The 10000-nt window shown below is 42.1% G+C and overlaps 1 long non-coding RNA gene across 2 annotated transcripts in view; it reads left to right on the top strand.

Moving 5' to 3' along the window:
- Nucleotides 1-4624: 4624 nt before the first annotated feature.
- The window catches only part of LOC130382089 (uncharacterized), a 15231-nt gene continuing 9855 nt past the window's right edge, over nt 4625-10000 (top strand). For both annotated transcript variants that reach the window (XR_008895534.1, XR_008895533.1), the window contains exon 1: nt 4625-4801. This is a non-coding gene — a long non-coding RNA (uncharacterized LOC130382089). The remainder of the gene's footprint in view (nt 4802-10000) is intronic.

Genomic DNA, 10000 nt, shown 5'->3' with positions numbered 1-10000 from the left:
ACTCACTTGCATCATCCTCGACCTGTGTGAAGGCATATAACACCATGCAGAAAGAAGTGCATATACATAGCCTAAAACCTTTATATTCTATCAATACCAATTCACTCTAGGAGAGCACACATTGTGCATAACATTTTGTGTCTCTTTAAAAGCCATGCCATTTGTTGAGACACCAGAGTTACTTATCATAGCTGACACATGATACGGAGTGAACAGCCCTGTCTTTGAAGTCAAGAGGGACAATGGTGAACACGCAACAGAAACTCTGAAGGGGAAACCTATCAATGTTACCTTTGTAAAACCCATGACTACAGCGTGTTATTATGTGTGCCGGTGACTGTATATAAGCAGCACCAATGTGCAACATAGGGGCATAAAGAACTGAAGGTGCATAAAGCCAACTACCATAGAGTTATCTGTAATGAAATCACACATTTCTAAGATATTCATAGTCAGACTATTTGAAGTATTCCAATACCTTTTAAAAGGCCGAATTTTGAGAGAACTGCATTGACATAACCTTAATTCAGATCATATTTTAATTTCTTTTGACACTTATATTGACCATTATTCATCCTATAAAAAACTGAATGGCAGAACGTTTCACACGCACCACCATGGTTGAGACTGAGATCGTGTTTCTACCCAAGGGACGTTCGCAACCACAACACAAGAAACTTCCCCTCCTAGCGTTGCCAACACTGCAGATCTGTGCACCTGTGGATGATACCGTATCCAGTCATCTGGACGGTCTCCTCCACATAGCCCACAAGGACGTCTCTTCTCATATCTGGTATGACCTCATCCCCACCACTAATATATGTCGAATCAAGGCCCCTTTTGCCCTGGGGCCCGACTGCAGTCGCTTCAATGTTCTCATAGGAAGACACAACCATAGAAACATTTCACAATGATACTGAAGATTAGTTTTTTTAGCACTATACATGATTTTCATTGGATCATTCATATGATTCATATGATTCATATGATATGATACAAAACCCTACTCCTCACCTACAAAGCTCTCCACAACCTAGCCCCCAGTTACCTCTGCGACCTCCTCCAAGAATACACTCCCTCCCGCTCCCTCCGCTCAACCTCTGCTGGACTACTATGTATCCCCACATCACGACTCACTTCAATGGGTGCCCGGTCATTCAGCAGTTCAGCACCCAGGCTCTGGAACTCCCTCCCCCCACACATAAAACAGTCAGACACCATTACAACCTTCAAGTCACAACTCAAAACTCACCTGTTCAAACTCGCACACAACGTCTAACTGATCACTGTTTTGATTGTTTTTTTGTTTTGTTTTGTCTTGTTTTTGTTTTATTTATTTCTTATTGCTTATGTTTATTTATTTATTTATTTATTTATTTATTTATTTATTTATTTTTTCCACAATGTCTTGTTTTTTTTTTTAAATATGTATGATGACTATATGCTCTGTAAGGTGACCTTGGGTGTTTTGAAAGGCGCCTCTAAATTAAATGTATTATTATTTATTATTATTATATCCGAGTCCCGCCACGTCATGATTGAGAACTTGTTTATCTACGTCTGTGGGGCGGTACTAGGGGACAGATCTTGTTGAATTACAAAAGGTAACAATATAAATTTGTATAGCCCACATAACCGGGTGCAGTAAATATCTGCTGTGTTATTGGTTACAACACTTCATACAGGATGGTCTTGAAAGGCCAATGATGTACACAAACACCCAAGCAACAATATTTATTTTGTTTAAGATCGTCAAAGAACTTTGAAGAAATGACAAACAAGTGGGAAAGTGTGATAAATAAATCAACTAGCGAGATCAACCTGCATTCAGAATATGCTGGATGACATTGTGGTCACATTCATATAATAGAAAAGAAATGTGCTTGTTTTGCAATGGCATGCAGCAATCCCTTGATCTTTAGATCAAGGGATACTACAGTGTTCTTGGGCCAGAGCGTTAGTTGCAATATATCTTTTTCATTTCAGTTAGGCTATCCTAAGGCTTATGTCTTGAAGGTATCACATTAAAGTAACTCTATATCTCTATTAACATATTGGCAAAGACAAATGTACTAACACGTCCTTCCCGCATGTCCTGATAGCCCACTTTCTCAAGCAAGAAATAGGTAAGGAGGATCATGTCAGGGCCTGTGTCCCCCAGGAGTAGAGAAAGAGAAAGACAAATTCCATGACTGAGTAATTGTTGTGGTCGCCATGTTGTCATCTCCTGTTGGTTTAGTGCCATTTGTTGTGAAAGGTATTGGTAAGGCTCCAATTCACAGAGGCGTAGACGGCCTATATTGCATTGAACAAAGCAAGTAGTGGTTGCCTGTGCGACAGGGCTAAATTTTCCTTTGAGCATATCTGTATTATGTGGGATATAAATGAATAGGGATTTCTACGTTGAATACACTTAAGCAATAGATCACTCCAGGCTGTGGTATGTGCTCATTATACCACTGTTAAGGGGCGTTGTCCGGCCCCGACGCGCAGCGGAGGGCCGGCGACCCCCTTCACAGTGGTATAATGAGCACATGCCACTGACTGAAGTGATCTATTGCTTTTATACAACGGTTACTGTTATGGCGAAACGAAAGTCATAGACACACTACATTTAAAAAGAAACCAAGAAAGTCAAAGTAGCCGTTTTATTAAAGACTACCAAAAAGTAGTCCCTCCTGGCTGCCGCTATGCATCGACGGTCGCTAGGCAACACACTTTAGCGTCCCTCCGAGAGAAGGCTCCGATAGAGCAGTTAGCCGGCAATTTATCCTATGGAGCAGTTCACTCGCCGATTTTAGACTTCAGTGAACTGTGCTATTGCTTTTATGCAACTGTTAAAATTATGGCAAAATGACTTCACACACACACACTAGTAAAAATACGGTTGTATTCTTTGACACTTTCCACTTCAAGGCGCGGAGTGATACTTTCACAAAATGATATGGCGTCATAGCAGTTATGTATACGCTCATTATACAACAGTTAGGAACCAATCAGATCGCTGGATTCAGGCCCCCCGTTGTATAATTGACCATAACCCATTGAGTCCATGCAAGAAAGCAATCATTATGTTTATTAAATATCCCCGTAGATTATTTCTGCAATAGCCTCGATAGGCGACGTAGGGCTAGATATGCGCCACGTTATTTTTTTATTGTAGACCTAATATACACCTTAAACCTGCACTGTTAAACCTGCACTTTCTTGCACGGAACAAATGTATTTAGTGAGGTGGCACCCATCCAGTTGATTGAGCCGTGGGTGGCCGGGTTTTTTGCATTAGAAACTCATATTTTCAAATAATTAAATTCAAAAGTGATGGCTGCAGTGAAAAAAAGTTAAAAACAAGTTTGAACAAATGTGATGGCGACAGTGAAAAAGTTGCACGCTGAGGGTTTGGTAATGGGAATTAGTTTGACCCATACTGCTCTTGTGCCAGCCTAATGTTGTTTGTTTTCTAATAAAACACTTGACTGCGTAGTGATCATATAGCGCCTCCTACTGTGCGAAAAAAATGACTTAATTCGCAAGTCGAAGGTATGACTACCTAATAAATCATGGTGGCACATTGTTAAAGAAAATAACATAAAATTAGCCTTCTTTATTACTGCGGTTGTTAGGGTTGCGGTTGTTAGGGTCAACATGAATTTCACATCCAGGAGCCTATTGTATGTAGCCAGGCTAAATTGGCCATGTAGCCTAATCAATAGGCCTATAGACTATAGGCTAGTTACTTTGTACCATTTTAATTAAAAAAATATTAATAGACAGCCAGTCTTTAACGAGATCATTATTTATATTTTTTCACATATGAACTCCATTTTAAGTCCTCCTATTTATTAAATCGGATGCGGCTATGCTTATTTTTGCAGTGTCAATATAATGACACTTGATGGCGCTGTACGAGAGAACACTGAAAATAACTGTGAATCTCCTAAAGATCACGCGATGATAATGTTACACTTTACCCCTGATTATTCCATCAACCTTGATAATGCCAGTGAACCCTTTAATTATGGAAATATGGCAAAGGGCAGAATGACACACGTTAGGCCTGAATGTTACCATGTAGGCCTATTTAGAAATAATTGCCCTTGAATTACATTGTTAACCCGGAATAGTCAAAAACGAATGCATGTTTCATAAAATCAAAACGGTATCAAAACAGGCTAGGCAAATCAGCCCTCTATTAGAATATAGTATAGATGCTAAACTTAGGCCTACATATCAAATAATTCAGCTAATTCATTATTACAATTAAAAATATGTTTCCTGCATGAAAGTTACAACATCCGCAGTAAGGGATTTCAAAAAACATGTAACCAATATAATACAAATATTATTCCCTGAAGACGCTCAGCCATCCCGAATGCGTCAGTGTGCTGAGCGACGCACAGGAAATCGCGGTGCATCTAAAATTAAAGGTGCTGGTGTTGGGACAGAAACCCCGCTAGAGGGATTTTAAAAAGGGGGTAATTGTTAAGCAGTAGGGGAGCACTTATACCCAGGGCGCATGCGAAGCTCTGATATTCCCTTGGTTGATTGTGCTCAGTGTGAACAAGTGTGGTCGCTCGGTCATCCTGTCACCTCCCGCTCAATCTCCCCCCCACCCACCCCTACCTTAACGCACAGGCGCCTCGCTCTCTCTATCTACTGCTGTACTGCCTCAGCGCGACACGCCGGGAGGAGGATCACTGTGCGTCCGTATCACTTGACTATTTGGATACAAAGCCAAGTGACATAGATCTATGGAAATACCCAAGTAGGAATTGCACGAAACATAGCAACAAAAAAACAGGTAGGTGGCACTTTTTGGAGAGATAGCCTGAAATACAATGTGTTTGTATGTTGCAAATTTCAGCGTTTAACTTAGTATTTGAAACCACTGTGCATCTGGTTTGGGAGATTAATCGTTGATGTGTTTCGGCTCATCGCGATTTTGTTGTTGGCGGTACGTTTGAATATTGGGTTAACTTATGTATCTTACTATCTTGGACAGGGTTGTCTTTATGTCATCGTTGTAAAACAGTTCAGACATAGGCTATCCATTGAATTTTTACTTAAAATGTGCTCTACTGTATGCACTTTACAAAGAATAACAGTGTTTGATTATATTGCTTATTAGAGGAAGCGAACGAATACAGGCCCACTAATGGAATTAGAAACACTGTTTCAGAAAGTCGCCAGTCGCCAGATGCTCTTAGAGAACAGCAGTGGTTTATTGGGATCGACGAGACAATTCTTCTGTTGTTTGGATACGTTTATTTATTATAATGGATTGCTAACTGTGCTGGTCATAACTGCACAAAGATCATTTTCATCAAACCCTGGGACTGTGGGCGTTTGCTTGATGCTGAGCAAGTAGCCTACATGTTTGACGTGGAAATCCTACATAACTCACCAAGAAGGCTCATTTAATTATTCCTTGAAAATGTGTCTCGAAATGACGACCCCTGGAAGAAGAGGCAGTGCCATGCGTTTGTAGGTATCTGGATAACGTCGTATGTAATAATTACCGTCCAATCATCTATAATAACCCCATTGCTTGGACCCAATGCAATACTCAATAGTCAAGAAAGATACTTTTATCCTTCTACTCAGAAGCATATTACTGTATGCTGTAAATACAATGTATCTAACAGTAAAATATGAAAACTTGGAAAATTCACTTCAAATCCTTTGTACATAGCATCCTTAAAATGCCAGAGCCAGAGTTGCTCGTTCTTGCTCTGTGGTGTATGTGTATTACACATACAAATATAGGTTTGTTTGCTGTGTGCTGTGTGCTGTGTGTGTGTGTGTGTGTGTGTGTGTGTGTGTGTGTGTGTGTGTGTGTGTGTGTGTGTGTGTGTGTGTGTGTGTGTGTGTGTGTGTGTGTGTGTGTGTGTGTGTGTCTGTTTGTCTGTCTCTCTTTGTGTAGGTGTCTGTTTGTCTGTCTGTCTTTGTGTAGGTGTGTGTTTTTTTGTGTTTCAATTGTGTCTGTGTGACGTGTGCATGTGGATACGCAATGCACTCATGGTGCTTATTATGGGATGGCTTAGAGAAGCCATCGGGCCTCCAGCAGTGGCTCTGAGAGATCTGTATGTCATAAAAGCCCTCCAGGGGGACACTAGAGGCGAGCAGGTGGGGGCTGAGGTCCAAATTCAATTCCTTAATGCACTGCAAGAATCAAAGATCTAATACAAAGCCCCCCCCCCCACCGCCATACACACACACACATCCTGTTCCCCATCCCCCATATGCTTTCCGTTAATTCTGAAACCCACCCACCTCACCACCATCTCTGCTTGCAGAGTAAGGACTTGGGCCTGGAAGCGTCATAAATAACACAGGCCAGACCACCTGACACATGCTGCTCCCACGTCTAGGAACTGCCGATATGGCCCCTTGTCCAATAAGATGCTGCTGTTGCTGCAGAAAGCCAGGGGAGGAAACGGGTCTCTTGTTCATTCAATATAGACTCATCAGCTCCTTGCGAGAGGCTGGCCCTGTTCAGGAGCTTTGCTTAATTAATTTGTTCTGCAGGAGAAGGGAGAGCGAGACAGCCAAGAAGAAGTGGAGTGGTAGGCTTGGTTTGGATCTGGACCATTAGAACCTTTATGTGAGATTAATAATACACAGTCACTTCTATGTGATCTTCCTTTTTAAGGGTCAATCAATACTGTGTTTCGTTCAAAATTGTGAACTCCTTTCCTCACCATGTTGTTGTCATAGGGGCAGTCATATTTCTTATTATTAATTTGCTCTCTAATACTTCAGATGGATACCCTGTTACAATTAACCCCCATTTGAGAGAATTAACCTATGCTTGCCACGGTATAATAACTATAAACTCCAGAGGCTTATGCTGCTAATAACTTCTGTCAGTGTAATCTAGTGGAATTGATTCTCTGATTTGTATTTTGTTTCATTAGTAAATTCAGGATGATGACAAGTAACCCAAATCCCTGAATTGAATACATGTTTGGTTAAGAGTGTTTGAGGAATGAGGAAAAAATGAACAAAATACAGCTAAGGATACAAGCTCTCGATGGCGGAAATGACAGCCATAATAATAATAATAATTATTATTATTATTATATCACTAATTGTGATATCATATCATAATCATAATTTGCAAGGTCGGTGTATTCATTTTCACCCTTGTTGTTTGGCCATGAATCGGTTCTTGTCTCTGCAGAGCTTGTAATGTGATCTGTTCTATTTTTCTTCAGATTCTTTTGAATGCTGTCTCTGCCATGGGGAGAGAGGGAAGAATGAAGGAGGGAGTGAAGGGGGGGGGGGGAGAGTGGGCTGTAGGGTATGTACCCTTTAAGAAAAAGAAAGGCTTGTGTTCATCATCAGCTCCGCTAAACGTATCACCCTGCAGCCCAACAGGCCGCATGACTTTCCTGCTCCCCTCTGTTCCTCTCTACAAAGACGGTCTCATGAGCGTGGAGCAAAGGGGAGGGGGGGGGGGGTAATTTAGTTCAGAGCCTAACTGTCACAGAGCAGATTCCAGACTTTTTTTCTAGTACAGCACGAGAAACTATAAAGGCAAATGGAGAGCCGTGTGCGTACCGTACGTGTGTGTTTGTGCGTTCAGGCCACCCGCTCGAGTGAGTAAGCAGTCCAAGAGGAGCTGAGCTGAAGGACGGATTTTAGCGACAGTAATCCGCTTGGCTTGCAGGGTACCAAACGAAGGGTTCCCTTAAAATTGCCTGCCTGCATCCTCGCTTGTGTTTTTTTAGCTGGCAAGCAAGAAGGAATGGAGGCTTCTTCACCCCCCCCCCCCCCCCCCCCTTAGATGCCAAGCGCTTGAAATATTTAACAAGGAGTGCACTATTTTTGGAAATGGGCTCAGTTTGTTGTAGTGGGGCTTATGTAATTTTGTTGCCGTGGTTCGGTATCCAGTGTGAATGGCTCACATTTTGCTGTCTGTGTTATTTCGTCGTCCATCTTGAATTTTTGTGTAGAGCTTAATTTAATATTTGTGATGATGTGTGGTCTTCATGAGACTGCTAGAGTGTAAAAATGAGAATAATATACTAAAGTGGTAAAATTACGGCAAGATTCAATTGTAAATATAATATTCTAACCGCCACTATGAAGCGATACAGCTTGCCTGTATTTCTGATATTTGACATTAACAGGATAACTAATAAAGTTACACATACTGATTAAAGTCACGCTTTATACAGTCCCTCCAGAAAAACGTGATTATGCGATCGCATAATTCAACGCATAATCAGCCAAAGTCTGCATATTCATGTAGGGGCCGCATTTTTTTCAAATATGCCGCACTCTCACCACATAAATTGCAGATTTCCGCGCAAAATATGTGGGGCTTGCATGATTTCATAATCCCCGCATTTCGTTGCAAAAAAGTCACATATATCTTAGAAAGTTGAAAAATGTTGCGTTTACTTCACAACAGAGTTCCTGCAATTTTTGCAAATTCCCGCATAATTCATCGCATTTTTTAAGAAAACGTGCTGCATAATCAAGGATTTTTGGCCGCAACAATCATAAAAAAGGTATTCATGCAGCGTTTCAAAAGAATCTACTCTCAATCAACCTTAAATTCCCACATAACTGTGAAGCCTATAGAAAGGTGCCTCTGTCCAGGATGGAACCCACCGGTCTCCAAATTCTCATGGCTTCATCAAGGAAAGCGAACGCAAATCCATATAATCTCTAGTTACTTTTATACTAAGAGCCATTGATCATCCCCTGCTCTCTGCCTCCTCCCTCCCTCTGCGCCGTTCTCTCTCTCTCTCTCTCTCTCTCTCTCTCTCTCTCTCTCTCTCTCTCTCTCTCTCTCTCTCTCTCTCTCTCTCTCTCTCTCTCTCTCTCTCTCTCTCTCTCTCTCTCTCTCTCTCTCCCTTCCCCCCCGATGAGGTGTCAAGTTTTCAGACTCATGCCCTAGTGTTTGGCGTGTAGAGTGTATCGCGATGAGGGCAAGGTTGAGAGAGCATGAGGAGAGAGAGAAAGAGAGAGAGAGAGAGAGAGGGGGGGGGGGGGGAAGGAGAGAAGGAGCTAAGGCGTTGTGCTAGATACAGAGCATGACCTTCGGTTAAGAGGGGTGGAATAAAAGCTTGAGTTAATGCCCTTCCTGAGTGCGCTCACTACCACGCAAACCAAAAAGAAAATCTATTGAGTGTGAGCTATGTGCTTGCGAGAGGAAAGCTCTCTAATAAGAAGGAATGTGACGTCGTAAGTCAGGTCGAGGAGGAGGCTGACGGCGGCCATTTGTCATCCTTGAATCCTCAGCGAGAACAAAAATAAACAAATGACATGAAATGATACAACATGCGATGACTTATTCTTAAGGGAACTTTTAAAGTTGTAACAGGAGAATGTATGGCAGCCTTAATGACATATTTACCCGACCATAGGGTCCTAAGTATGTGAGGCAAGGCAGCCACTGGTCCCACCCTTAACTATTAACCCTGAACATGACCACAGTGTCAGCATGCCTCCATAACCAACAGGGCCACTGTGGATCAGCTCCCCGTCCACTAGCCCCTAAACAGCAGGCCTCTCAGCTTTATTATCGGCTCGTTTCGGTGGTGCTGCTCAAGCTGGACGTAACAAGCTGGGAGAGAAATGGAGGGTTTGGATTTAACAAGCAGATGGTGTGCTGCTGACTGCTCCGTGAAAAGGGGAACGCTGGTGTATTTCTGAGATCGAACTAAAGATTTTCACACATCAGTAAGCTAAGCGGGTAGGATATGCTGCAAAAACACATAAACCTCAATTACTTGCTCTGGTAACTAACCTATGGACTAACTATAGATACACCCTTCAGAATGGGCTTATACTGCTTCTTTTCAGTCTTAAAAACAGTATGTGCGCAGGGGGGGGGGGGCTGATGGATTGACATCAGCATTGACCCGGGCAGGCTTTGTCCTATAAATGTGACAGGACAAGGCCTTGTTTGTATTGATCCCCCTGCTCTGTGAGGTATGACAGTCCGCGAAATAGAACAATCTCTGATGTTATCATTTCCCATCGC

The sequence above is a fragment of the Gadus chalcogrammus genome, chromosome 1 (genome assembly GCF_026213295.1).
Source record: "Gadus chalcogrammus isolate NIFS_2021 chromosome 1, NIFS_Gcha_1.0, whole genome shotgun sequence".
Lineage (NCBI taxonomy): Eukaryota > Metazoa > Chordata > Actinopteri > Gadiformes > Gadidae > Gadus > Gadus chalcogrammus.
This window is presented reverse-complemented; position numbering and strand designations above follow the sequence as displayed.